This window comes from Dipodomys spectabilis, unplaced genomic scaffold, assembly GCF_019054845.1.
Source record: "Dipodomys spectabilis isolate Male_0828 unplaced genomic scaffold, ASM1905484v1 ptg000174l, whole genome shotgun sequence".
NCBI lineage: Eukaryota > Metazoa > Chordata > Mammalia > Rodentia > Heteromyidae > Dipodomys > Dipodomys spectabilis.
Window position 1 is genome coordinate 8,658,860 of NW_024870851.1, and position 12,094 is coordinate 8,670,953.

The window sequence follows — 12,094 nt, forward strand, 5'->3', positions numbered from 1 at the left end:
TGCAGACATGGTCCCCAAGCAGGTGGAGGAGGAGAACCGCAGCTGCAGCCAGTTGCTCTCTTCATCCATCCCTGCTTTATCAACACCACCGCCCAAGCTCCCTAGATCCCGATGCTGAAGCCCAGCTCTGGTCTGGAGATGAGGGCGGGGGAAGAGTGACTTGGCTGAGAGAAGGGAGGGCGGAGTGCGAGGGAGACAAAAACAACTTCCCTGTAGCCAATGGGCGGCGGCTCCATAGGCACCTGGCAGTCCGCTGGCTCTAGGCTAAGGAGCAGCCCCGTCACTCTGTTTCCAGCTGACAGCTCTCTGGGGCCAGCTTCCTGCAGAGCTGGAGAAGGCAGACGCTGAGGTCGCCACACCTAAGCAACCAGCGCTCAGGACATCAGAGATCCCTGAAGAAACCATAAGCCCAGGAAGAAGAGAGGGTGCCAAGGAGCCCTGTTCTCCAGGGTTCCCTGAGGGGCTGGTGGAGTTCTGTCACTTGGCAGCAAGTAAGTGCGTTTTTCTTGCTGTCCTGTCCACTCCAGGATGATCATTACCGGCTGCTGGCTGCAGCTTTTCCACTGCCCCTTCCCATACCCCACCCTATGCACACATTAGGGTCCCCTGTAGACAAGCAGAGGTTAACCTCCTGGACCTAACTTCTCTAAGAGGAGCAGCCCGGGGTATTCAGTCGGCTGTGCTGTGTGGATGGTTAGTCCCTTCCTCCATCAGGTAAGATCTGAAACCAAGTTCCTTTCTTAGTGTGGAATTTCTAGAAGTCCTGTACATCGATGGTTTTCCTATTACTAGTGATGGAGTATAGTAGAGTGTATTTCCAGGAATCCTACCTCTGATATGTTCAGGCATTCAGGATGAATGTACTTTTAGTACTTTTTTACATAATCATCATCAGTCCCAAAGAAGAGGAAGGAATATGACTGGAAATGGTACATTTTATTTTAAAAGCTGGGCAATTTGGTATAGTTTGGAACAAAGGTTGTCTTGTTTTGTTTAGATTTGCTTGTTGTATTGTTTAGATCTGTAAAATATGTGCCTTCTGATCATTTAAGTTTTTTTAAAAGAAGTGATGTGACTCTGATTAAATTTTTCATGCAATACAAAGGACATTGGTTAACATATGACAAATGCTGATCTACTATGTAGGTTTATCCATGCGGGGAAATCGAGTCAAGCTGAATATTGGCCAGGAAAATATTTTGAAATAGGATTGGGTTGTCTTTTTGTATTCATTTCTGGAGAATGATTTCTGGCCAAGTATAAGGAAATGGTTCTGTAATAAACAGATCCCCAGGCATTACACCTGTTATTGCATATCCTGATTAATTGTACTATGGTAAGCTGCTCCTTTTACTGGCAAAGTAAATTCCACAAAGAGAAAATTAATCAATAAATAACTATCGAATCAATGACTAGCAATGACTAATCAATGACAGAACTGGAAGTCTAACTGGAAATCTTTGGGATTCCAAATAATAAAATATAACAGGTTTTTCTATGCAAATGCAGAAAATTATCTAAGTTTTACAGTTTTACAGGACACATCAAAAAGGCATGCTAAGGAATGATGTAGATTTTATAGGAAAATAAACACCAGAGGTTCACACCTCTAATCCTAGCCACTCAGGCAGCTGAAACATGGAAGATTTTAGTTTGAAGCCAGTCTGGGCCGAGAAGTCTGCTAGATGTCATCTACAATCAGCCAGCAAAATTCAGGGCTGATACATGACACAAGTGATAGGGCTCCAAGCCCTGAGCAAACTGTCAGTGGTGGTGAAGTGCCAGAGATAGAGATAAAGCCCTGGTACCAGTACATAAAATATGGAGACAGGGAGACACAGAGAGAGAGAGACAGACAGAGACAGAGACACAGAGAGAGACACAGAGACAGAGACAGAGACACAGAGACAGAGACAGAGACACAGAGACAGAGACAGAGACACAGAGACAGAGACAGAGACACAGAGACAGAGACAGACAGAGACAGAAGAGACAAACAGAGACAGAGACAGAGACAGAGAGAGGGAGGGAAAGATGGAGAGAACATTTTTGTAATTGTTTGCATAGAGAATTATCCTGTGTTTTTATCAACTTTCACCATTCTAGTCTCATCCAAATTTTATGCAAAAGTTTCTTTTCTTTCTTTTTATATGAGACTTTAGGAGTCTTGAAAGGAGAAAGTAAAATTCAAACTTCTCTCTCTCTCTCTCTCTCTCTCTCTCTCTCTCTCTCTCTCTCTCTCACACACACACACACACACACACACACACACACACACACACTGCTTCCACAATTCAAGCCATGTTCTATCCTGTAAGCCTCCATTCTGGCAAAATCATATGTACTGCCCAGCTACTTGTATTTAAACATCTTTGAATATTCTCTCATATGATTTAGATGGTTCCTATTTCCAGTTTTAAATTGCGGTTTAGGTATGTGATACTATTTCCTGGGAGTTGAACTTATCAAATGTACTAGATACTCCCGCTCACTTCCCAGCACAGACTTTATGCAGTACATTCATTTATATAGGAGAAGTCCAAGTTTAGGCATAAATACTCGACTACAGTGATTCTTTCAACTCTTGTATCCCAGTATCCCAGATACTATGATTCCCTTTCTCCCCACAGATGTGTTTAAAGTTACAATGAAAAGATCTGATATTTGGCAGAGCCTCTGTAAAAAAAAGTTAGATCTCCTCAGATGGTATGATCAGATGACCTAGCACTATAGATTTGCACAAATTGCACAACTAGAGGAATAGCTCAACACTTAGGAGCTGGGCTGTCTGTCCCCCAAGCTTTATGTGGTTCAGAAATAGATAGAATAATTTATATGTAATCTCAGTGACTTCGCCGAAGTATTACAAGTCAAGGTAACAGTATTTTGTTCAATCTCTTCCTTAGGTAAGAATTACATTAATAAACTCAGTCCTATACTCTATTGATATGAGATTCTGCATTTCAAGTTGAATACATGGGGTATCTAGTTTACCAATAGTCCTCTGCCTTCCTTTTCTCTTCAGTGATTATGGTAAAAGCAATAGTGTATATGGAAACTCTTGACTTCTAGGTATCTGACTCTTGTTTCCAGTAGCCGGTGTCATCAGTATTTGTCAGTTTGAGAACAACTGAAACTCCTACTCACTTCCAGGCACAGTCACTCATCATTATGTGGACAAGCTTATAGAAATTGATCTTACAGATCTTCCTTTGCCTTAGACATTCATTCTTCTGTTATGTAGCTACCTTCAATACCAGCTACTCGATGTCTTATACTGAAATAAAAATACTTGATAAGAAATGTACTCATTACCTTACTCATGTAATTGTAACCCCTTTGTACGGTAGCTTTGCAATAAAATATATATTTAAAAAGATACATTGTATTGTTTTGTTAAATGGCAACTCCTTAAAGATAATAATTTTTTTTGTTTTTTTTTTTATTGTGAAAATACTGTACAGAGGGGTTATATTACATGGGCAAGATAATGAGTACATTTCTTATCAAGCATTGTTATCTCCTCCTTTTTTTCCCCTTCCTATTCCTTCCCATCTCCCCCAGCCCCCCATGCTCCCCATACCCCTCACCACAAAAAAAGAAAAATACCAACATTGAAAGAAAGAAATTTTGAGGTTGAAGAGAACCTTTCCTGAAGGTTGTTTTTTTAGCTGTAGCATATCTCTTGACACAACTAAGAGCATGATTTCCATACATTGTGTTCAATCTCTGCTCTTCTTTTTCTATTCAAGTCTCCATCTTATCATACACCTTCACAGTAACCTTAGAAAGCAACTATCCCTACTGTTTATTTGGTTTTTCTACCTGAACTTACTTAGTCTGGAGTTGACTGAGAATAGCAAGCAGTGTGGACAGCTTTGAGAGTCATGAGTCAGTTTTCAAGAACAAAAATCATGACAAAAAAAAAAAAAACAGACCTTAGGTAATTTTAAATAGAAATGTATATGATTAGGATAGAATGTTAGGTTTTAAATGGAAGTATCAGATGACACTGATTTAAGAACAAATTCCCTGGACAAATGTATTGTATCATGTAGATATTTCTACATTGTCCACTTTAAATACTGAAGTGAAGCTTACAGTCCGCCAGCCTCTGAGCTCCGAGCTCCTCTAGAGTCTGAATGGTGTAAGTATCTGATTACAGGATGTAATTTTGGCTTTGGTTCATGTCTTTTCTCTTCCCTTGGGTCATGAGGTCTAAACTGGTTATATTTTGCTCAACTTAAAAGTTAGATTAAAAACTGCAACTTCATGTGGACACCAATATGTTTCATAGCTTCTCTATGACATGGGATGTCTCATGTTTGGCTCTACATTTGAAGAGCTAGAGTATCTTTTGTTCACAGGAAGAATGCTAACAAAAAATAGACTCCAAGTAGAAGTAAACAATCAGTTCTAAGAAGCATCCTAAGTTCTGGGAAACATGCCAATTCTGGATTTAAGGGGAAATTTTTATTGCATAGATCCAATGGCATCTAAATCTGTAGACATAAGGTCATAGGGTTGCTGGTGACCCTACAAGCCACATTCATCACAGAATCTCCATTGTATGTCTCCATCAGAGACATACAATGCATTCCTCCCTTTTGAGCTCGTACTTGGCTTCTTGTCAGATGCTTCTGGTGAAGAATTTAATTGCCTAGAGTAATTAAAATAGTTCCAAAGAGATTCTGGCTTTTGCCCCAGTATGCTTGTTTTGGTAGACTGGACATGCACATCCAGCAGGAAAGTTCATAACGTGTCACTGAAAACAAAGACCCTTATAGTGTAGCATGATAATTTCAGAGAAGCTCAAGTGGAATACTCAAAAGGAAGCAGCTTCTCTTCACATTCCTGGAACTCTTCCCTGACTCCATTGTCAAGGAAGTTATAAAAATTCATCCAGGGGAAGACCTCATCTTCCAGAGAGGCCTAAATAGCTATGAAGCCCCAAAGGCTTTCCAACTTACACTAACTGACTCATAATTGAATTTGTGACCGATGCCTATGTGAAGACTTTGATCTTGTACTTAAGTGGACCATGTCACTTTGAATGAGTCTAACAAGCACCCCTCTTTGACAGCGAGAAGAAACCTAATAAGGTCTACAACACTTGAATACTTTAGAAACTAAATTTGCTACACTGACACTGGAATTTTTGTAATGGAGAAGAGACTTGTACCTTTGGATTTGTGCTGGCATTCATTTGTTTGCTCGATCATTTACCTGGGCTTTTAATTCAGAATGCCTAGATTAAAATTCTTAGATATTATAGTTGAAACAAAATGACAGTACACAGGACAGAAAGCCAAGCATCACAGTACTCCATTGTGTATATGTGGTATTTTCTTTATCCACTCAACTATTGATGGCCACTTAGGCTGTTTCTGTGCCTGGAGTATTGGAAATAATGCTATAATAAACATGAAAGGGTGATTTTTTTTCCCGAAAATAGTGAATATATACTATTTGTGACTACATGAATGATTCTGAAGGAATTATGCCAAATCAAGTATGCCAGTCACTGAAACATAAATGAAGCGAGCCCTTGTTATTCCCAGAAAACTGGTATCAGGATCCCCTATGTATACCCAAATCTTCACATTATGAAGTCCATTTATAAAAATCATGCAGTGTTTGCATCCAAACACACATCAAATAATTTCTAGATAATGTCATGTATAATAAAATGTAAATATTTTATACTGTATGGCTTACAGAATAATGACAACAAAGTGTCTGTGCATGCTTACTGTAGACTCGGTGTCTTTTTTAAAATATATTTGATCCATGGTTGGTCGAATCTGTAGATGCACAATCCATTGACTCAGAGGACCAGAAGTGTGGCAGGTGCGGAACCAAAAGAGTCTACCTCACTGAGGCAAAGAGTAGTAGGATGGTTACTAGAGCTGGAGTCAGGGAGTTGACAAGGAAAGGAGATGATGTTAGTTAAATGTGTACAAAGTTTCAGATGGACATGAAAGACAATGATCTGTTGGGCCATGCAATTAGTTTAGCTAACAACAATGGAGTATGTACTCAATCCTACTAGGGAAAAATGATACGTACATAAGGTTTTTCATGTATTAACTAGGTCAATTCAATTATTACACGCATATAATTTTCTAACATCACATTGCACTCCATACATATACGCATCTATTTGTCAATTAAAGAAAAGCTTCAAAAACATCAGTGTATGCTTATGTTTTTTACAAAGTTGCATATTTATGGTTTTGTTCATCGAGATAACATATTCTTGGAATGTGTTGGCCGAAATTGTCAGAGGGGAGGATATTGAGCTCAGAGTTAGTAGTTATATTGATAAGTAAGACCTGAGCCTAAATGGTTTAACAGGAGAAAAACAAAGCTAGGTCAAAACCCTACATCCAGGACAAAGCAGCAAAAATCACTTAATCCAGGCAGGATAAGCTATCTACTATCTCCTCCTCTCAGAGGAGAAACATTACATACACACCACAGCATATAATTCCATGGACATAATCATGGTTAAAGAAAAGCAGAGAGAATAATAATCTTACCAAAAGTTAGAGTGGTTGGAAAAGGTGACATAGGGAGCTGTTGTAGCTGTCACATAGGAGGAGTAAATTATGAGAGATTGACTAAACAGCAAAGTGATCATAATTCATTACATTCTATTTTACTTTTGCATAAGTATAGAGGGAGAGGATGTTACAGATCATTGCTACAAAAGTAATTATATGGTGTTATGCATTTGTAATCCAGTTTGATTTAATTTCTTCCCATTTTGTGAAGTGTCACTTATACTTCACAAAACTATATCGTACACACTAAAAAGTTAGTGTCATCTGTTAAATTAAACATGTTTCAGAATTTTACTTGAGAGCAAATGATTGAAATTGTTCTCAATTTTATATATATATTTTAAATTTAGTAGTTTATCTACTGAATTCTTTCAGCACAAATAGAACTTCTTTATTAATAGTATACTTATTGTATCAACATATGAGAAATTATGGTATCCACGAGTAAGTTTAGATGCTCTATCTCTAAAATCAACTTATAAAAATACAATTGCAAATAGATTCTCAGGTTTTAGCAGAAATTTCCCGAGAGCTATTTAATCACCTTATGAAAATGAAACTCTGAGAATCTTTTGATAAATTGTGCTAAACTTGCAAAATACCAATTTATACTCAAGGTGTGTGTTATCTCCACATATCAGCCTTTAGAAGCTCACATTCATCATCTCTCTTAAAATTTTGATCATGTTAATTTTATCCATAGCTTTCAAGATTTCATTTGCTTCAATCTTCTTTACTGATACTCTTTTGCTTCCTAGAAGTCAATGGTTATATTTTCATAGCCTCCCATAAAAGAATAGACAAATCAGCTTGCTGACTGTCATCAAATACTAAAGTTTGTGGGGACCAAAGGATTCTAGCTAGAGAAACCTTAAGAGAAAAGCCCTTGCATCAGAATACTGTCTGTGAGTCATTATGGAATGTAGAAAAAATTAATTACAAGTCATAATATGTGTATTAAGTACAATGAAGGCGGCCCAATCAGATCAAAGGGCAATCTAAATTAGTTCTTTAGTAGCTAACTTTGTCAGTAGACATGGTTTCTACATTCTTAACAAGAGAGAGTCTATCTAATGTCTGTATTTTTTTCTGTACCTGTCACCTATGCAGACAACATCTTCTAGTCATGTGTTAGCTTATTTTATTGGATCAATAGTATTCTATTTGCATCATTATTTGAGTTGTGTTGGTGCAGCAGGTTTGATGTATGGTGTTTGTCTAATGGAGAACATATTTAAAAGTAGTAGTCTGAAAACTCTTAAATGATAAATTATCTATCCTAATGTTCTTTTCCATGCTAGAACAAAATTGTCATTTGAGATCTTATCTTCACTCAATGGATCCACTGTCCTAACATTTAATTTTTTTTTAATTTCTTCTGTTGTATTATCATGTTTATATATGAACTACAGCTTTATCTTCCAATTTATTATATTGGAGATACATTAGTGATATGTGTATATACATACACAGTAGTTGCTCAAATTTCACAATTTTCTTTGTCAAAGCTAATGAAACATTTGTTTTCTTTTCCCTAGGATTAATCTCAGTCTCTAGAAATCATATAGATTGATCATTTATATGCTGTACATTCAGTTTCTTAAGGTAGGGGCATGGAATGAATATGAAAAATTTGTAATTGCTCATGGTGATCACACCCACTTGTAGTTTTCTGTGGTCTGTCTGCATAATTGACTCTTCTCTGGGCATTAAAATGATAGAAAGGAAAAAGAATCAACTAGAAATTGGTGCAAGGAAGAAGGACGCATTGACTTCTGGCATTCTCTTTTCTTTCATTTTCTCTAAGAAGGGGCAGCAGCCTTTGTCTATACAGAGTGTGGTTGAAGCAGTCACTTTCCTACAAGTTTAGCACAGAAGAGCCCAGCACTGGCTCACAGATTGGATATGTAACTCATCATCCAACTCAGGATGCTGCATCCATCCAAAAGAGTATGTCATTTGTAGTTGGTCCTCAACAACAGGCAGACAGCTATATTGTTACTAGATGAAAGAGTACGAGGAAAAAGGTACAGTTGCTTTCTTGGAGACAAACGACAGCCATAGATAAGGTAAATTTGCAACTTGTTTTGTCATCTTTGTTACCATTACCAACATGATAAGCTCCTTGGCAAAGAGACACTTGGAGAATGGGAAAACTGAGAAGTTAAGGGAAACTAGGTACTCAAATAGGTGACGAGAAGGAAGAGTGTCTGGACAAGAGATGTTGAAGAGCAGAATTTGTCTCAGCAACTCTAGATTTTCTCTGTCATACTCAGGCTGTCTGATGAGAAAAATAAAAACAAAGAAATATGAGTATCTACTTGCTTTAAAAGATGATTGGTTAAAGTTTGATTTTTTTAGCCAAAGTGATTTTTCTGTCTGGAAGATTGTAGACGATTCACTTCAAGGGGTTATAACCGAAGGTATTTTGAAGTTGTATGGGTTGGAAATCCACTTCAGGAAATTTCTGATATTTAGTCAAGAACTAGTGTGATTGTTACCAACTATTCTGAGAGAATATTTTGTCTCTAGGAAGCTCTAAGAATCGGGTTGTTGATCAGAACATCCGGGATTTGGGATGTCTAGATTTGACACTGGCATCCGTAATCAGAGTCTTGGGCTGTTGAAGGATTCTTGTCCATGTCAAGCTAACACAGAGTAAGCTTCTAACCAAAACAAGAGTTTGAAGCTTAGAGTTGGCCTATGATCTGCTGTCTGTTCAAAGATGTAGAATGTCATTTATGAGCCTATGAGCTTAGTTCCACTGCTGAGAAATAAAGCACTTGAAAATTCTGGGAAATGCTATGATCTAACCACAGATGAAGAGGGTGCTTAATGAGGTCAGGTGGCTCTAGGAGGTTCTGATGAACTCTGTGGACAGACTGAGTTCTGGAAATTTTCTAACAGCAATGAACTCAGTCCTTGTAACTAAGAGGACTCAGATGTATCAATGACCCTCAAGATCAATGGCAAGTGATATAGTCTGGGTGGCCTGACAGAGCCTCCTTTGTGTTCCTCTGCAAAGTAAAAGAGGGTACTATTCTTTCACTTGTTGATCCTTAATGTGGCCACTGGAAAGGAATTTTGGGTGAAAGATCTCACAGTTTGGGTCCACTAGACAGAATTGTAGTAAAATCTTGGCTCATTTACAACTTGCTCATTTTGATGGAATAACAATGGATGATTCAGAAATCCTTGGGGATAATTTCACAAATACCATGGAAGTTTCGAGAAAATCTGGAGAAGAAGCAGAAATAGATTGAATTGTTGGGTTTACCTCTCTACCCAGGGTCACTGGTAGAGTAGGAAAGACATCTGTTGTTTTGGAAGATTCACGTGGGAACATTCACAGCAGAACCAGAACCAGTACTACTCTGTGAGAGCAGCAAGCTCCCTTTCTACTGCCTTTATCCCAATCACAGTGGAATTACCTACAGGGTCTTCAAGAAAATGTATTTTTATACATTTTTTTATTGTGAAAATACTGTACAAAAGGGTTACAGGGTTAAACGTAATGAGTACATTTCCTATCAAGCATTGTTGCCTCCTCCTTTGTTTTCCCCTACCATCCCTTCCCTCCTACCTCCACAACTACACCTCCCCCCCACTAAATTGTAAAGTTCATTTTTCAACAGTGTCTTGTTTTTGTTTTTGTTTTACTGCCAGTCCTGGGTCAAGAACTCAAGGCCTAGAAACTAATCCTGAGTTTTGTGCTCAAGGCTAGCATTCAATCACTTAATAGTTCCACTTCCAGTGTTTTGGTAGTTAATTGGAGATAAGAATCTTTTTTTTTTTTTAATTGTGAAAATACCTTACAAAGCAGTTGCAATTACATGGACAAGGTAATGAGTACATTTCTTATGAAGCATTGTTGCCTCCTCCTTTGTTTCCCCTTCCCATCCCTTCCCATGTTCCCCCCTCCCCCCTGCTTCCCAGCTCCCCCTGCCCCCCCCCCCCCCAGTCCCCAGCCAAAATTGTAAAGTTCATTTTTCGACATAATGTCTTGTACATCTCATTGTATCCCTAACTAAACAAAGATGTTTCTGCCTGGGCTGGCTTCAAACATTGATCCTGAGTAGCTAGGATTACAGGCATAAATCACCAGTTTCTGGATCAAGAAGATCTTATTCCCATTGATATGTATCCTTTTCTGCAGTTGTCTACCAATTAGCTCTTCTTACAATCATTGCTCTTGTTCATGCACATTCAGGTGCAAGTAGAAAGATTTAGTTTAGTTTTCTGTCAGTGTTTATGCATTTCAAATTTTATCATGTCTCCTGATGCTGCCATTTTGAAGCTTAATGTTTAGATTGCTTCCTCCCTCAAGGAGACAGGCATTCTTGGATGAAGAGACAAACTGTTGAATCCAGACTCAACAGTGTTTGGAATTATTCTGATAATTTTAAAACTTCCCATGAAGCTTTAACCATATTCAAAGATGAACATTGAAGAACTGGCTCTACTTTGTGCACAAATCTATCCTCTTACTGTCTTTAAATTAAAAGATTACTATTTGTTGCCAGTCCTAAGGCTTGAATTTAGGACCTGGGTGCTGCCTCTGGGCTTTTTCTCTAAAAGCTAGTGTTCTACCACTTGAGGCCCAGCTGCACTGCCAGCTTTTTGGTGGATATTTGGAGATAAGAGTCTCTAGGCATTTCAAAGCCAACTCAAGCAGAAGAGTCTGTTGGACTCTTATCTCTAATAAACTACATAAAAAGTCAGAAGTGGCACTGTGGCTCAAGTGATAGAGCACTAGCCTTGATCACAAAGAGATTCCAGGAGAGTGTTCAAGCCCTGAGTTCAAGTCCCAGAACTGGCCTAAAAATAAAAATAAAGAGGCGGGGGGGGGGGGGGCTGAGAAGGTGGCTCAGGGGTAGAGTGTTGCCTCCAATGCATGAAGCCCTAGGTTTGAGTCCTCAGCACCACAAAAACAAAAAAGGCTGGAAGTGGTGCTGTGGCTCAAGTGGTACAGTGCCAGCCTTGAACTGAAGAGCTGAAGGACAGCATCCAGAGTTCAATCCCCAGGACAGCCAGAGAGAGAGGGGGTGGGAGGGAGGAAGGAAGGAAGGAAGGAAGGAAGGAAGGAAGGAAGGAAGAAAGGAAGGAAGGAAGAAAGGAAGGAAGGAAGGAAGGAAGGAAGAATTCTGTATTCTTTGTCTTGTATATAAGTTTATTTGATTTACAGAAGGGAAGGGGAATCACAAAAAGGCTAGATAAAAGGTGAACTAATTCAATAGTGATACTAGACATTATGTTGGAAATGAACTTTACAAGTAAGGAGGGAGGGGTGTTGGGAGAGGAAGTGCAGAAAGCAGAAGAAACTGAGGGAGGGGCTGGAATGAGGAAAGTGGCTCAATTGCTTACTTTGCATGCATGAGGCCCTGGGTTCAATTCCTCAGCACCACATAAGCAAAAAAACTGGAAGCAGTGTTGTAGCTCAAGTGGTAGAGTGCTAGCCTTGAGCTGAAGAGCTGAGGGACAGTGCCCAGGCCTAGAGTTCAGGCCCCACAACAGACAAAAAAAAAAAA

The 12,094-nt window shown here is 38.8% G+C and overlaps 1 protein-coding gene across 1 annotated transcript in view; it reads left to right on the forward strand.

Moving 5' to 3' along the window:
* The first annotated feature begins 328 nt into the window (after positions 1–328).
* Positions 329–12,094, forward strand: part of Scn7a (sodium voltage-gated channel alpha subunit 7) — a 69,769-nt gene continuing 58,003 nt past the window's right edge. Inside the window, exon 1 of the mRNA XM_042694180.1 lies at positions 329–491. The gene's annotated coding sequence lies outside the window, so the exon portion shown is untranslated. The remainder of the gene's footprint in view (positions 492–12,094) is intronic.